This window comes from Haliotis rufescens, unplaced genomic scaffold, assembly GCF_023055435.1.
Source record: "Haliotis rufescens isolate VD_foot unplaced genomic scaffold, xgHalRufe1.0.p SCAF_7, whole genome shotgun sequence".
NCBI lineage: Eukaryota > Metazoa > Mollusca > Gastropoda > Lepetellida > Haliotidae > Haliotis > Haliotis rufescens.
This window is the reverse complement of record NW_025964361.1, coordinates 17,153,572-17,172,028: the sequence shown is the minus strand read 5'-3', so window position 1 is coordinate 17,172,028 and position 18,457 is coordinate 17,153,572.

Below are 18,457 nucleotides of genomic sequence, written 5' to 3'. Positions count from 1 at the left end.
CATTGCTGATGAGGCGGTACTGGAAGAATGCCATAGAATTGAACAATAATCTATCGGCAAAACTACGAGTTGCAAGAGTATACAATAGTTCATATACGCAACTCAATGTAAACCAAAAAGACCAACAAAAAACTATTTAATCACATAAACATAGGTACGCAATAAAAGAATTGTTGATGAAGCGGGACTGGAAGAAAGCCGTAGATTTGATATTAATCTATCGGCAACCATATTTTTAACGAGTTGAAAAAGTATACAATAATTTGAGTATACGCAACTCACTGTTACGCCAAAGCTAGTAGTATTTAAGAACATAAGAATATGTTATACATACGTAGTGAGAATTGTAAACAATATGACTACCTTGGCAGGCAAACAATTGTAACACAATTCAAAATGGCAGCGAACAACAATATTTTGGCGGGGAAAAAAGACAAGAGTCTTTTCACGCCTAATTAATTCACATAAAACTACACAACATGGTGAAAGTAATATGAAAAGAATACATCACCCATCGCAGATCAATTTTTAAGATTGTAGACAAACTGAAGGTCTAAAATTAATCTAAAAGGAGAGCTCCGCTTGGACACGTCCTAGCTGTGCTGCGACAAGCAGTGATGTGAAGATGACCTTAGGTGTCATCAAGGTCACAGGACAGCGACGGAAGGCCACTGATTGGGACTTGAGAACAACTTTATTTCTTCACCCAGGACCTTCGCAGCGCTGTCCTTCTAGTTGTCGTAAGTAAGCAGTGAATGCATTAAGGAGTAATGCAGGATAAGTAAAAAAATTTGTAACTCAAAAACTCACTGGTTCATAGGAGAGAAAAATTATGCAAATTAAGTGAAAAATCACATTTGGAACGCACACATAAATAACGCTAATAAAGATGAATAACCAATACAAATTAAAAGAATTCACAATGAACAACACAAGAGCGCGGCCATGTGGCGAATTAAAAATGGTGGATTGGAACAACACACTTGTAATTACCGTGATTAAAAGCCACAAACGATAGGGGAATTTAATACAAATTACATGTGAATGAGGTAAACAGGCACAAAACGAAGTAGAAATAAGAAGCAAAGGATGCTGGAAAACTGGAGAGGCTTTATTTCTCTACAACACGTCTGACCCCTTGATTAATACATGTACCAAGTTTGGATGAAAAATGTTGAATAGTTTTTTAGTTCTGCTCCGGACACCTACTACGTTTCAGGTAAGTCAATCCATGGAAAGAGGAAAAAATAAATTTTGAAAATTCCCAAACAGGTTTGGATGAAATGTCTTTCACAGTTTTCAAGTTGTGCTCCGGAAACAACACCTCTCCCAACCCTTTTGAGACCAAATTGTTTCCATGGAAATCAAGAAAAATAAAAATGCCAAAAAATTGCACATACTAGTAAAAAGGCAATACATCAGTGTCTGTTTGATATATCTGCCATGTCCTTTTGAAAGATATTGATCATTTTTTTAGCTGTTGTTCGGAAACGAAATCCACCTTATGAGACTATGTACAAATTATTTCCATGGAAATTGAGAAAAATAAAAATGCCCAAAAATCTGTAAAAAGTAAAAGGCACCACTTCAGGATCTGTTTGATATATAACTGCCAATTTTTGTTGAAAAATATTGAACGGTTTTCAAGTTACCGGAAACGAAATGATTACGAACAGACAGACGGGCATTATTTGTCCGGGAAATAAAAAGCAAAAATCGAACAACAGTCATCATTTTTAAAAATTCTAAGAATACTACCTCTATTACATCTCTACCATAAATCCTGTACTTTGGCTTCAATCACACCAAATAAAACTTATAGATTTTCAACAGACATCCTCTTCACTGTCAATCACACAATAAGTTGCCACCAAGTAGTCTCATAGCTACCCATGCCATGCGTCATAATGACGGCTATATCACTTTTTTCCCTCATCTACTACTAGAGGTAGATGAATTGGGGTGGTGGGAGGGAGTAATTCGGATGTAATAGAGGTAGTATTCTTAGAACTATTGTTCGATAATTCGATAATTCTTACGAAACTGCTACCTCTGTTACATCCCTGCCAGAATATACCAGAGGGACCAAGTGGGATCTGCCTCCAGTAACACCCTGTGTAATTGACAGCAATCTAATCCTCTGATTCTAATCCTACTAGATATAATTTCCTCTGAAATCTCCCTTGAGGACTTGAAAATCAGAACTGCGTCAAGAATCAGTCAAATATGTGAAATTTTCACTAGATTTACTGTTATGTTTGCTGATCTTGATCGTGATAAACCAGGATTTGTGACTTTTAATACCGGCAATTATGTCACTTCCGGTAATGACGTCATTTCCGGTCTAATGGTGATATTTGATACTGTAAATCTGGAAATTAAAGCGAGCGTGAAATAAATGCGAAAAATGTACTCACCTGTCGCACACCCCACCCACACACCCTTTTTTGATAGAATGGGTGAAACAATTGGTGGATGATTGTTTGTGCTGCCCCCACTGGACCAAGGGAATATATGCCCTCTAAGTCAGGTTGTACGTCACACAAGTAAAAACTGGTGAAGGTGTTTTGTGTGGCCCACTGACAGCTAGAAACTACTTGTTCAACTGAGACTGATGTCATTGAAGCGAGCCTCATGGCTAGCCATCCTGCTAAAATAGCCTTGTTTGAGTTGGTCTTACAGGTCTTACAGGTTAGTAAGAGTCTCCTTCGTCTGGGTCTGTAGGCGAGAGATAGAACTTGAGAGTTCTGATGGGACATAAGAGTCTGTCCGGGTGATCCACTGTTGGTCTTAATACAGGAATTGAATAGTGTCCCAGTGTGGTAGATTGATTCTTGGCTACAAAGTCTGGGAGCGATCTTAGAGTTATTGAGGTCCAATGTTAATCATGGGTAAGACTAGAATAGTCTAAGGCATGTAGTTCCGAAACTCTTGCTGCTTTTGACATGGCTAGTAGAAACGATGTTTTCCTGGCTCTTTGAAGTAGGGTAGCTTTCGCTATGAACTCGTAAGGTTCGGTTAACAATGGCGATAGTACCACAGATAGATTTCACTTGAGGAGATACGAGGAGTTCGAACATCTTCAAGTAGAAAGTATCTCATTAGTCTGTTAAGAATGGGATGGTTTACGATTCATAGTCTGTCATGTTGAAGTACAGAATGAAGGGTCTGATCTGATCTGTAACCTTCTATCGTCCCGTGTCGGGATTTTTTTGTCTTATCCGCTACCAAAGGGAATGATATAGCATTAGTTAAAGTCCCTAGTTGTCTTCTCCACTGGATAAATTTGTTCCATCTGTTGTCATATATAAGGGAAGATGAAGAGTATCCGGATGTCAGCAACTTCTGCGTGGTATCTTCAAGGCGGTAGATGTAGGCTGGGCAGATTTTTGTGGAAAATGCTGGACTTGGGTTGTTATAGCAGATCTCGATGAAGTGGTAACTGGATAGGTTCCTCCATTAGTAGCTTTAGTAGTCTGGGGAACTATGCCTTGCTGGGCCATATTGGGGCCATTGGGGTCTCCGCCATCTTGTTGATGACTGTCTAGGAGAGACCATGGTGGGAATGCATAGGTGAATAGATTCATCCAATCCATCGATAGAGCATTGATCTGGTGAGCTCCTGGGTCGGGAACTGGGCTGATTGTTGGTTGTTCTGGCAAGTGGCGAATAGATCTTTATGGGGTGTGTCCCATACCATGGTTATCCTGGTGAAGATCTGTGGATGTAATGTCCATTCTGTTGCCACTATTCTCCCTAAACACTGTCGGCCAGTATGTTTAGTTTCTCGGGTATATGTCTCATTTCCATCCGGCAATTGAAGGAGTCTGCCAAGGCAAACAATCTTGTAGTCATCAGGGAGCTAGATCTGGTTCCTTCCTACTTCTGAACATAGCCATGCACAACACCACAGTAGTGGCCTAAGAAAATGGATAATTGATGAAGATGTATCCTCCATTCCAGGATGGCGTAATATATGGCCTTCATTTCCCTGAGTTGATATGAAGGTTCTTCTCCTCTGTGTTCCATGATCCCTGTACTGTGAGATCGTCCATATGGGCTCCCCATCCCAAATTTCTCACGCTCAGTGAATAGATGAGTGCTCTGGTGTCGGATAAGTCAGAGGGATGCCACTCATCACATGTTCTCTGTGATTTGACCAATGGAGGTCTCTTAGTAATCTGGGAGGCAACTGAGTCTGAAACTCTAGGCTATGAGATCGTATAGAGTTGATCCAAGTCTGTAGAGGGCATAGCATCAGCCTTCCTCTGAAGGTCATATCCTGTAGAGACATTAAATTGCCTACAAGGGATATCCACCGTCTCAGTGACTTGGTGGGTTGACTTGAATGTGATTGAATCATCATTATAGTCTTGTTGAAATGATCCTCTGGTGGGCACAGATATCCCATCTGGCCGGAATCTTGCTCCGATGCACATGATGTATTGAACCAGAGTAATCACTGACTTAAATGGATTGACTAGGAACCCTAGGTAGGTCATATGTTCTGGTGTAGCTGACCTTTTCCTTGGTCCGCCGATAGGAAATCATCCAGATAACCATGGATTATATGAACTAGCTAGAGGTGAGTAAATTTGATGACTGGCGCTATAATCCTGGTGAATAGCCAGGGAGCTATTGCTATCCTGAATGGTAGGACTTGGAATTTGTAGCATTGGCCATTGATTGTGAATCATAGATACTTCCGTGAAGATAGGTGTATCAGGACTTGAAGATTTGCATCTGTTAGGTTTAGGCTGATAAGCCAGTCTCCTTTCTTCAACGTTGACCGTAACTTCCGTATGGACTCCATCTGGAATTTTGGTGGAGGTATCTCTTGTTGAGGGTCTTTCCGTCTATGATCATCCTAATTTCGTTTGTATTCGGAGGTTTTATGCCGCTTGTAGCAATATTCCAGCAATATCACGGCAGGGGACACCAGAAATGGGCTTCACACATTGTACCCATGTCGGGAACTAAACCCAGGTCTTTCGATGTGACGAGCGAACGCTTTAACCACTAGGCTACCCAACCGCCCCTCCTGAACAGTCAACACTGAGTTAGGCTCAACCAAATACGTAGTAATGGTGCTACCTTCCAAGTGTCTTTGGGCACGCAAATGTAGGAGGTTTTTAGCTAGGAATTGTTGTGAAGCCATCGTAGGGTCTTGATTCTTTTGCCTTGCAAAAAGTCTCAAATGATCCCCATTTGTCATCATATAGTCGTCTAGGAGAGGAACAACGAGCTGAAGCTATTGCTTTTGCTGCCCGTGCTGAATAGCCCTTTGCACTATAACACCTTTTAAAGACGAAACAAGCGTGTAGATGCAACTTGTCTGACATTTGGTGAGGCAATTCGCTGTGAGGATGGGTGAGTAAGTTGGACCACTGTTGGAGGGGTAGTGGATTGTCTTCTGCTAGATTTTTCTGAGCTCGACGAACCACCCTCTCGCAGTCCAACAGAATGCAACCAAAGTGAGAGCAAGATTCCTTGTCTCCTTGATCCCTTGTGTCACCTTGGGAAGTAAAACTGGTGGCGGAAAAGCGTATGTTTTTAGCCCTACCCAAGGAATGCTGAATGCGTCCAACACAAAGTCTGCGGATCTGATAACGGGGAGACATACGTCATGAGTTGGTGGTTTAAACCAAGTATCAAACAAGTCGATGTTTGGTTGCCCGAACTTTTGAAGCAGTAACTGGAATGCTTCCGTGTAAAGTTTCCCCTCGGTGGGAGCCACACTATCTGGGCGCAATAAAGCATCAGCCAGTAAGTTCTGACTATGTGCTGTAGTTCCAGATGATCAACTAGATGGAACCACCACCATGTCTGTTGAAGCAGAGAGTGGGAGTGTGTTGTTCCCTGATTGTGCAGGCACCACACTACAGTGCTGTTGTCTGTGGATATTGCGACTTGGCCAGACTGTAGCCGATTTTGCCTATGGGATATGGCCAGAATTAGCGCTTCCAACTCCAAGTTGTTTATGTGCCACTTTTGATGAGCGCTGGACCATAGCCCTGAGGCTGTCTGGCCTTGCAGGTGAGCACCCCACTCCTGAAGGGAGGCGTCTACGAACAGAAGTAGACTCGGGAATATCCCAGATCAAGAGACTCCTCCTAAGACATTCAACTCCACTAATTGAGGTAATGCCTCAGTTGAGCCCAAAGTGACGGCCTTGAGTGGATCCTGACGCCTGATGTAAGGGTTCAGGAATTGATGAATTGGGCACAGTTGTAAGCGGCCTATGCTAGTTAAATCCTGTGCAGAGGTGAGTAACACTTGCCATTGGCAAAGCATTGTGTGGTTGGTGTAGAGCAGGTGACAAGAGGCGTAGAATCTTATGCCATCTGTCCCTGGTACTGATAGGAGATCCTGGTCTGTCTGGAACAGGCCTCGTATGAACTGAAGCCGATAGGCCTCGTTGATTATCCATCCCAGTTGATATAGTAGCTGTCTGCATGATGAATTCCCGGTGGCGTACAACAGTTGGCGTGTGTTGATGACACAGTAGACCGTCCTCTATCTACGACTCGAACCAAGTGTTCGTCAGGTGTAGATACACAGTTATTGGCTTCATTACTCCTGTAAATAGTCATAGAGTCACTGAAATTCCAAATGGGAACACTACCCAATGGTAGGGAACTCCATTGAACTGGAACCTGTGGAGTCTGCGGTCAGACGGATGGATAGTTGAGACTGATCAAGGATAGAAGGATTGATGTTGATTCTGAGCAGTCTCAACGTGGCGAGGCAGCAATAATTTGAACGCTTCAGATAACGTTCGTTGAACACAGAGAGATTGTGGATCATTCTCATCTTGTCTGAGTCATTCATGGGTACCCGGCAGATGTGAGGATAAAAACCCGGTCTTAAGTCTGGGTTGTTCTACAGCTCTTTTCACCAACAGTATGTCTATGTTGGATTTTCCAAGTCGAACTGTGGTCAACTTGCCTCTGCCATGCCCTTTCCCACGAAGGGATTATTGGTCTTCCTTGAGAGACTGGCTAAATTCTGCGTGTGACGGTAATCTCCGCCAGAGCGGTCTCAAGTTGAATTTTCATGTGGTCAATCTGACGCTGTAGGGAAACGGAAAATCACCATAGTTTGGAAATTATCTAGTCGGATAGGGTTATCCTCTGATAGATCATGATCCATGTCATTGTCGGCGGCTTAAATGAAGGAGCAAATGTAACCTTGACCTCTAATGACCTCATGGTGTCCCTCTTATTTACCCCGTTACCAGGGGAGGGCACCACTGACACGAAATGGTCTGCTTCCCAATCAGGTACTTGCGCTAAGACGGCGATCTGCTCCAGTGCGTAGTGCCTCCTCTATCAGAAGGCTTTGATATCTCGCACCTGGATAAGGAGTCATGTGCCTATGTTCCCGTACACGATGGCGTACAAGCACTGTCCGGCGATGTATGCTGTACCAGAAAGCACTTAACACGTTTGGTATACATTAGGCAGGTGTTGGCGCTAACACTTGTGCCCTTGAGCATATCATTGTAGAGGTCTTGATTGGTAGGCTGACGCTGCGCTCAGCGCAGGTGTATGAGACAACGCTCATCGGTGATGACTGGATCATTGTAGAAGCGCTTGGACCATTGTTCAATTAGCCTCAGCGGGCATCTGCTTTGCTGGATATGTTGGAACAGCGCTAAGCTGATCATTGTAGAGGCGCTTAGGCAGTAGTCAGGCGCTGCGCTCGTCGCATGTCGCTTTGAGACAGAAAGCTCATTGGTATTGACTGGATCATGGCCTGCGTCTGCGCTACCCCCATCAAAGCATCTTGAGACACAGGCGCTGGTGTCGCAGATTTAGCAGATCAGGCGGCTGAAACTTAGGAGCAGTTACGATACTCACACCTCCAGTATTGTTGATTTCGGTGGAGGGTGCACTTTTGCAGTCACAGTTACAGGCGTCATATTACCCACTAATGATAACAGCTGGGTGGAAATGACCGAACCATGTCCTTCGCTATTCAGCGATTGTGACATTCCCCTCATCTCACGACGGGATTGCTGCAAAATATGATTGTGAGTAACCTGCCTTTATATTGTAAAACTCGTTGGAGAGAGATCTACACAAAAAATACACTAAGAATTGGCGAGCACATCTGCATGCATGCGAAAGAACGTGGATAAAGATCTTTGGGTGATTTTTTACCACGACAAAATGTACAACGCGCAAACTTAGTTTACGCAATTAAACCATTGTTGATGAAATGGTACTGGAAGAAAGACTTATAACTGAACAATAATCTATTGGCAAAAATACGAGTTGAAAGTGTATACAATAGTTTTATATTTGCAAGTCAATTTAAACCAAAGCTATTTACATTTAGAGTTTGGAAAGCACATCTGCGTGCAAGCCAACCAACGTGGATGATATTTTTAACGAGTTAAAAGAGTATACAATAATTTATATACTGGGACATCAGTAAAATATTAACCAATGAAATATCGTAACGTGATCACATGATTACATTCTCATGAAACTTGACCCAGGTCATTTTGTGTGCTCTACTTGTCCACGGGCATGCTAGAAAACGTACATTACTCGCCCGACATCTAAACCTTACTTGTCACAGGCATCGGGCAATGGTATTTTTTAACCACTGCATAGAACCAAAATACATGCCCAATATTGAAAACATTTTTGTTTCTTTTAAACTATTGTTTTGGGTATTTGATTTGCGTGAAAAAAATAAAATTGATGCCAAACATGGGCAGGTCTTGTTCAGTTAAGATACACAGTAAAACTATCTAAACGTTTACCTATTTAAGACATTATTTACACGGTAAAACCAGTCATTTTATGCTGTGTTGAAAAAAGCTTCAAATTCCGTTTTTCTAAAGCAATGTTTTGTTATATCATGAACAAAAATTAGGTGAGGTATACATTTTTCAAAATACCAATGTCATCTTGCTCTGACGTCATCTGAGACATAAAACAAGTGATCACGTCAAACAAAAATGGTGTCAAAATTTAAGTCATTTATCACACTTGATGCTAAGGCTAGTACTCTAACAATAAAGGTGCAACCTGATTCAGGTGAATTAGGGAATCTGAGGACTAATTAATATTTTAGATATTATCCATTTCGCCATTACTTCCTATTTTATGTAACACAATCTCACCATTAGTCACTCAGTTTTAAAAAAAACTGTCAATAAAAAACATTGTCAACAGTAATTTTATCGGTGTACGAAAAGTGAAGATATTTTCTGATTTTTAACTCAAAACAAAATCTCGGACAATACTTAGTAGTGGCTTTTATCAAATTTGTTTAATATTAACATTTTAGACTATCAGACAGGAAATCTAATATTCTACATATTTCTGATAGCCGGAAGTACTTCCACTGCTGCACAATTCTCGCACATAGTTCACTTTTCAGATCTTTTCAAAAAAATAATTCGGCTTCCACGGGTTATTTGTCTTCTGACTTTTAGGGAAACAAGTTAATTTGCTTATGGAAAAGGCTCAAATCCATACAAATTACTTCCCTCCATACAGTCAGAGACTTAATATGCACTTGACAAAGTGTTGAAAATATTTGAATATTTTTCTGCTATGCTCTGAATGTATATAAAAAGCTAGCTTTTCCTGTACATGCAACACTGAGTAACAGCTCTAAAAGATAACTAAGTTTGACAATAAGATTTTATCTCCCATATTTATGCCAGAACTGTTATCTTTTTTTAAAAGCTCAATAGGTGCACTTTGAAAGCATTTCAATTTTGAATGTTAGTTGTGAACTATATCATATTTATGAAATAGGTTTGTTTTAATTGAAGTGTCACCATCTGTTTTGAAAATTAACGTTTTTGAGACATTAGTATTATGAAGAATGACTACTGTTTTGCGAATTTTATAACTATTTTGTTTCATTGAAAATCATGGACTTATTGTAATGCTAAAGTAATGGAATGTAAACCAGTTATAAAATCAATTGTCTCTATAAGATTTGTATAACCTCAATCTCATTAAAATCTGATCTGAGTTTTCGCTACCGCTAAACAAAGATCTGAGGACATCCCATTACGGGTCTCGTCAGAACGACCTTTCGCGAATTTTGACCGACCAATTAAATGACTGACAAGAAATCGACATTAGCCAATCAGAAGGCAGTTTTCTCGAGCTTTACAACACTAGTTTCAAACTGGCGACTATGCTTCAAAACATATTCTGATGTATTCTCGATTAAAAAAATTAAAACTAATAAGAACATTCTGGAATGGCTTATAGATGGCCTAGATTGTATGGATATAATCACAACGACCATAACAGTCGTTCGGAATACCCCGTGTTAAATATTTCGTGGTTGCATGATTAGAAAACACATTCCGACAGTCACTTTCATGATCTGGTAAGCAACGCTCTGATTGGTTGGATGAAAGGTCATTCTGACGTGACCCGTAATGGGATGTCCTCAGATCTTTGTTTAGCGATAGGGAGAACTAAGATCTGATTTTAATGAGATTGGTATAACCTATGATGAATAATTTAGCAACATCTTTGAATAGTAAACAAAAAGTAATTTCCATGCTTAAATGTGTTTACTTACGTTTTTGTTACACCCATATGACCTCCTGTTGGATGGACGGACGTGGAGCAACGTCAAGACTTCTTTCTTCTCGCCCTGTTGTATCACTCTGAACATTTCCATTTTTGTTTCGTAGTAGAAGGTATCAGACCTTGCATGACTCTTCAGACATTTTTTTCAAAATTTTCTCTTTCCTTTTCAGTGTAGGATAAATACCCTACTTGATTTCTTCCATTTTAAACATTGATGAGCAAAAGCTTCAGATACCTTTAGATGGATAAAATGCAAAATAACATTTTGTCCAGTGCTTCTTTATATTTCGTTTCAAATGTCTGTTCTTTCAAAAGTAGCATATCAAATCAAGTTATAAAGCCTGCCATACAAGTTTGAATAACATGCATGTGCAAAACTGTGCTCTTAAAAAAGAACTTCAAATATGGGATACAAGATCAAAGCATTTCCCAGAAACCTAATTCCTAGCATCAGTCCCACAAATCTATAATAAAACATTTTAAAAGGTAACATTGCAGCAAAAACATTATTAAATCATTAAACAACAAAAACAGTAAACATTTGATTTCCCATACATGTTCTGGCATGGACACTGATTTCTTTAACGTCTATCACATTTAGAAAGTGGTCTAATGTAACAAATGTTATATTTGGGATAACACTTTCTTTGTAAAGTACAGATTCTCATACTTTTTTGTGTTCAGTCCCGTCCGGGATTCAAACCCACACTGCCAGAGTGAGGCACCTAATCGCCACCCAGCCACCGAAGCTTCCACAAAAATGAAAGTCCAAACAACTGGTAGTCTAGATCACGTACTTTATGTACCCCTCTGACAAGTGTAAATTAGCACAGCTCCCATTGCCGAAAGCTATGAACACATAAAGCCATTTAGAAAGTGGTCAAATGTAGCAAAAGTTATATTTGGGATAATACTTTCTTTGTAAACTACAGATTCTAATACTTTTTTGTGTATGCCTCGGTGGTTGAGTGGGTTAGATCGCTGGCTTTGTGTGCTGGCATTAGGTGCCTCACTCTGGGAGTGTGGGTTCAAATCCCAGACGGGATTCAACACCCAAAATATACGAGAATCTGTACTTTACAAAGAAAGTGTTATCCCAAATATAACATTTGTTACTTTATTATATCGCTTAACATACTTAAGTAAGCCTAATCATACATAATCTCGCTCCCCAAAAACAAAAAAATAGGGTCATGTCCAATCTCATTAAAATCAAATCTTAGTTCTCGCTACCGCTAAACAAAGATCTGAGGACATCCCATTAGGGGTCACGTCAGAACGACCTTTCATCTGACCAATCAGAGCGTCGCTTACCAAATCATGCAAGTGACAGTCAGAATGTGATTTCTCATCATGCAGCCTCGAAAACTTTAAAACGGGGTATTCCGAATGATAGTGACGGGCTTAACGACTGAATCTATACAATCTAGACCATATATTAGCCATTCGAGGATGTTCTTTTGTCAGGTTTTAAATTTTTAAGCAAGAATGTGTCAAAATATGTTTCGAGCGTATCGCCAATTTGAAAATAGTGCCATAAAGCACGAGAAAGCTGCCTTCTGATTGGCTAATGTCGACTTCTTGTCAGTAATTCCTTGGTCAGTCAGAGTACGCGAAAGGTTGGTCTGATGTGACCTGTAATGGGATGTCCTCAGATCTTTGTTTAGCGGCAGCGAGAACTAAGATCTGATTTTAATGAGATTGGGTCATGTCAGAATTTTAAGATTTATTTACAGGGTGTGCTAGCTAAGCTTATTTCATGAGGAATAGTTGGTATTCGCCATGTTTCTTCCATAAATAGAGAGCTGAAAAAGACAGGCCTGTCCATTACTTCTTGTACTGAATGACAGCAAATATTTAAGTTTATAAACAAAATATTAGCTTACATATTATTATTAAGCAAAGATCTGCTGACTGTGGAATATAATTTTATAATACCCTAAGTGTCCAATGTTTAAACATATTTACACTTTAAGATACACTCCAAGGTGTAAGGGTCAATTTCCTATATTAGGAGTAAGTGTGTAAGTTGGGTCTAACAACATAGTTTGGACACTGTTCCAATTGTACCTTTAAAAAAGAAAGAAACGCAAAATGGATATTTTTGGCAATAAAAGCAAAATTAGCGGACCAAGAGGTGCAAAATGGAGGTTCAATATGTTATAGTGTCAGTGAAAAATTGCCCTGATCAAAATGATCACAACAAGGACATGCAAACCATTAGTCGGGAAACATGTACGATTCGGAAAAACGCACCCAGTGCATTAACAAAAGGGCCATGGAGCTGAACACACTGCATGTGCAGCAGCACTATGAGCGGTATTAAAGTGCAGAGTTTTTGATTGCCTGGCATCTGTGTCAATCAAACAGTGACAGTTCAACAACATGCCAACATTAACAGAATGGCAAGGAAACAATGTCATAGCCGCTTGCAGGCAGGGGAATCCAAGTCAGTTGTAGCCAGTGTTTTCAATGTAGCCCCCAGTACCATCACAAGGCTATGGGATTGGTTTCAACAGTATGGGTCAAAACGTGATCGGCCATGGTTGGGATGAGCAAGAGTAACCATCCCCGCCCAAGATCGCTACATCCGAATGAGCCACCTACGTGAAAGGACGACCATAGCCATCTCAACCGCATCTCAAATACTGTACAGAATCTCTGACCAGACCATATGAAACATACAGCACGGATCACAAGAGCCTGTCTACACAACAACATTGATCCCCAGATTTGAACCTGATAGAGCACCTGTGAGATGAATTGGATAGAAGGCTATGCCAACGGTGACCACAACCCCAGCCTTTGCAGCAGTTGGCTTCAGCATTGCAGGCCGAGTGGGCTACCATTCTCCTGGATGTGAAGCGCATACTCGTCTCTTCGATGTGCAGGAGATGTCAGGCCGATATCGGGGGACATACTCGTTATTGATGGTAGCTGACCTTCACCTTGCACTTTTTCTATGTACCGATAACTGAGATGACTACAATCACCATGTGTTCTCTCCATAACATTTTGGCTTAATACCTTGTACAGTTCCTCACATAAATGTATTTTCCTACCTACCACACACAAATCTGGCTTTGGGTTTCTTTGTTAGAAGAGTATATATCATGGTGTGTCAGCTTTATGTGGAAGGAAAGCCAAATGTGATGCAAGGCTAATTGGGAATTGAACCCACTATCATATGTTTCTGGCATGCCTTTAGGAACGCAACTCTGCACAGCGAATTGCCGAGATAAGGGTGTTAACTGACAATAAAAGTCCAAAGTAGACACAATTTATGGATAACAACGTCTTTTATACTGTAAAGGCGACATTTCCGTACAGATCCAAAGTTATACCATTTTCAAGAAAGACAGATAGTGAGTGAGTATGGTTTTATGCTGCTTGTAGCAATATTCCAGCAATATCACAGCGGGGGACACCAGAAATGGGCTTCACACATTGTACCCATGTCGGGAATCAAACCCATGTCTTCGGTGTGACGAGCGAACGCTTTAACCACTAGGCTACCCGACTGCCCCGCAAGGCTGATAGAGTTTTCCAAGAATATGATAATAACAGAAGACTACAAACAAAAGTTCATGAGTTGCAAGTTGCATGAGTTGACTGTCCTTTTGAAAACATATATGGGAAAATTGTTCATAGACCCCATTGCTTGGTGGGACTTGCCTACCGTTGGTTGACAAACTGGAAAGAATTTTGTTGCAACATTTTGCATTATTATTTCAATTAAAGAGAGGCTGAGTGAAATACTTGCCATGTATTGAGACATTTTCTCATAAGAAATTGGAACAAGTGCAAAAGTGAGCGTGGCTCACTAAAACCCCCGACCCGCCTAGTTTGTCAGTCGTTACAAATTAAATAGCTAGGATAGGGTTAGGGTTTGAAAAATTCATAAAAAAATGGAAAATTAATAAAAACAACTTTTTTCTTTTGACTGCACCCCTTCATATGACACAGATTATATGTACTAAGTTTGAGATGAATCCCCTGAATAGTTCAAGAGAAATCGCGCGGACAAAGTTTTCGGATGGACGTTAGGGTTTGAAAAATTCATAAAAAAATGGAAAATTAATAAAAACAATTTTTTTCTTTTGACTGCACCCCTTCATATGACACAGATTATATGTACTAAGTTTGAGATGAATCCCCTGAATAGTTTAATAGAAATCGCGTGGACAAAGTTTTCAGACGGAGGGAACCTTGGTATAACTATATAAAAATTGGAGGAATATAAACACATATCAGTGAAAGAGTGACTGTGTCCAATATTCATCAAGGCAACAGTGTGCAAAACAAACAGTAACCGATGGTCCTCAAAATTCTGATCGGCCTACAATTTAAGAAGCCAAGCTAGACTGATTGTCTATGATGACTAAACTAAAGGATCAGGTAAAACTAAGAAGTTTGACAGATATTATGTTATTTTTATACAATCTTTTAACATTTTAACATCGTTCAGAGTTTGTTCATCTAGTCAATTTTACAACAACAAAAGAAGCTATCTAATATTGTTACATTCATTTTGAATGTTGATGATATTGTAATGTGGCATCGTATATTGTAACTTTATTTCTGATGATGGTAATTGGCAATTTAATGGAGGCGCCTGTAAAGTGTGAGATTTGGTAGTGACCTCCCTAGGATGTGTATGTTCCAACCTACCCTTGCGTCTATCTACTTGCTCAGTACAGATAGGATACCTATATATGAAAAACAAATCTGCCTGCTTCCAACACCAGTTCCTGAATTTAAGAATAGAGCAATCAAGACATTCAACTATGACAAATAATTAACATTTGTGACATCACTCATATAACTTTTGTAACATTGCCTATTATTAACTGCTGCTGCCACTTACTTTGATCCGTTGTATTGCCTATTAAGATTGTAAAGCTTCTGTTGTGTAGTTTGATATAATTGGTTGCTTGTTTTTGTGTGTTTTTAACTGATTTCACAATCTAGTTCTGCAAACCTGGAGAAGAACTGTCAATGAGTGGCCTGTGATGATGATAACTATGACGTGCAAAAAAACAAAAGTAAGGCATACAAAGACAAATTACACTGCAAAAAATACCATCTATACAAGCTTGTATATGCTTTGGAATGATGATATATCCAAAGCATATATACAAGTTTTGAATGATGAGATATACAAAAATATACAAGTTTGTACATATGATATATCCAAAAATATACAATTTTGTATATATAATGTTTCCAAATTTGTTTTCTTTGTATATATTGGTAAGGGAGATAATTGTTATGCATTCATGTATAATTATCATATATGTGCAAAATGAAGTGTTTAAGTTGAGCACTGTGTTTCTTTGTATATGTTGGTAACGGGGGATAATTGCTATGTATTGTTCTATTACTGTTTTGTATGTGCAAAAGTTACACAGAAATTGTTAATACTCCAATGATGATAAAGTTGACTTTTATAAGGGAATGAGATGTTTTACAGTTGTTCATGTGAAAAAACTATAAACACTGAAAAAAAACTTTATTCAGCGTCCGAAAACCCCTAACACGGGGATATACGAGGGGTGTTCATTAAAGATTTCCCCTAAACCACTTAGGGTTATCATATTTGGTTGAAATTTCACATGTGTAATGATACATGTATCTATGGGTTATGTCTGAATTTGCAGCACCGAACTATTAATCTTACCACTTTTACAGGTGTTATGATCAAGTAGGGTGTGACAATGGAGCCAGTAGAATACCGAGCAGTGATTAGGTTTTTATATTTGAAAGGTCGCACACCAAAAGAAACTTTCGATGAAATGAAAGCAACTTATGCGGAAGATGCCCCATCATATGACGTTGTTAAACACTGGCATCGCCAGTTCAAGTGTGGTCGGACATCTGTAGAAACAGCTGCCATTCCTGGTCGCCCCCATTCAGCCATTGATGAGGACACTATCCATCAAGTGGAGACCGCCATTTTGGCAGACCGAAGCATAACTGTTTGCCAGTTAGCACAAGATGTCAAGATCAGTGTAGGGTCTGTGGAAAAAATCATCCATGACAATTTGGACATGCATAAGGTGTCTGCACGATGGATTCCCAGGTTGGTCACACCTTTCCAAAAGCAGGAACGAGTCAATTGCTCAAAGGATCTTTTGGACATGTGCTAAAAAAAACAGGCAAACTTTTTTGACAGACTTATCACACAGGATAAAACATGGGTCCATCACTATGATCCTGAGACTAAAGTTCAGTCGATGCAATGGAAGCATGTGGAGTCACCACCCCCAAAGAAGGCACAGGTCCAACCCTCTGCAGGCAAGGTCATGCTCACGGTGTTTTGGGACCAGCACAGAGTAGTGATGATGGATTTCTTGGCAAAGGGTACCACAATTACAGGAGCTTATTATGCTTCACTGCTGTGGAAATTGCGGGACGCTATCAAGCTTAAGAGGCGTGGCATGCTGACCAAGGGTGTCCGTCTCCTGAAGACAATCATGGTTCCCACTATTTTTCTTCCGAAAAATTCCCTGACATTTCCCTGATATTTCCAGAGAACTTAGAACTTTTCCAGACTGCATTACACGGCCTCCATTATAACAACTGTGAGTGGTGTTTTAACTTTATTATATAAACAGCTTTAAAATAGACCAATGGAAACGTCTTTTTTTAGATATTTCTGTACAAAAGTGTGTTATGTTTGGTTTAAGGAAAACTAAGTCACCAAGTAATTATCCTCCCCTTAAGGCCATCCATCTGCCACCATTTAAAGAGTTCAAACTACAAATTAACTCCATCAATCATTGCCTAATCAAAACAAGTATTACAATTTTTGAAAATGGACTTCAGGACTAGGATCTCACAACTTTAGAAACATGAACATGAACTAATTAGTAACATTATAATAAAGTAAATACCATCACTACTTTCAGTGCAACATTCATGCACAGCATTTCTCAAACTAACCATTCAAATATACATCTGCACTTTCAAAAGGTCACCAGGGAATAGATAATTATAACCACAACTGAAGTCACCCTAAGTTTTTCCAATGATTTATCTAACACTGATACACTTTTCATTAACAAAAAGCTTTATAGAATCCTAATTGCATTATTTTGTTTGTTCTTGAACAGTAGAACTTTATGAGATTTGAAATTTTACATTCAAATTGATTTCTGAAATTCAAATGGTAAACTAATACCAAGGCAATGTAATATTTTACTCAAAATATTTTAAATTTAGAATTTAGTTAGCTCTGGAGGTAAGGGGCGCAAATCCCTATCAGCCACATTGACCTTGACCTTGATATAGTAAAATTTGACAAATACCTCTTTTTCAAACGAATAAATTCCATTGCTTAAATTTGAGTGGCTGCCACAACCATTAAATAATAGAGAGTATGAGTTCCAAGAGCAAAAAAATCCCTGATAAATCCCTGATTTTGAAGTTTTTAGTGAATTCCCTGATATTTTCCTGACTGGAAATTTTTCCAACACATTTCCAGGTTTTCCAGTGGCAGTGGGAACCATGACAATGCTCCAGTACACAACTCTCATGTTGCCCAGACAGAAGTACGGTCCTGTGGCTATGAAATCTTTCCACATCCTCCTAAATCTCCTGACCTTGCACCATCTGACTTCCACCTCTTTCCAACCATGAAGTCATGTTTGAAGGGAAAACGTTTCACAGATGATGAAACACTGATTTCTGAAGTCAAGTCCTGGTTTGAGATGCAAAATGAGGGCTTTTACAAGCGAGGTCTCCATAGTTGCGTAAAACGATGGGAGAAGTGTGTAACTCTTGGTGGTTCCTATGTGGAGAAAGACTAATACCTATGCCAAGTTTCATTCCACTAGGTCCATCGGAAGTGGGTCAGGGGAAATCTTTAATGAACA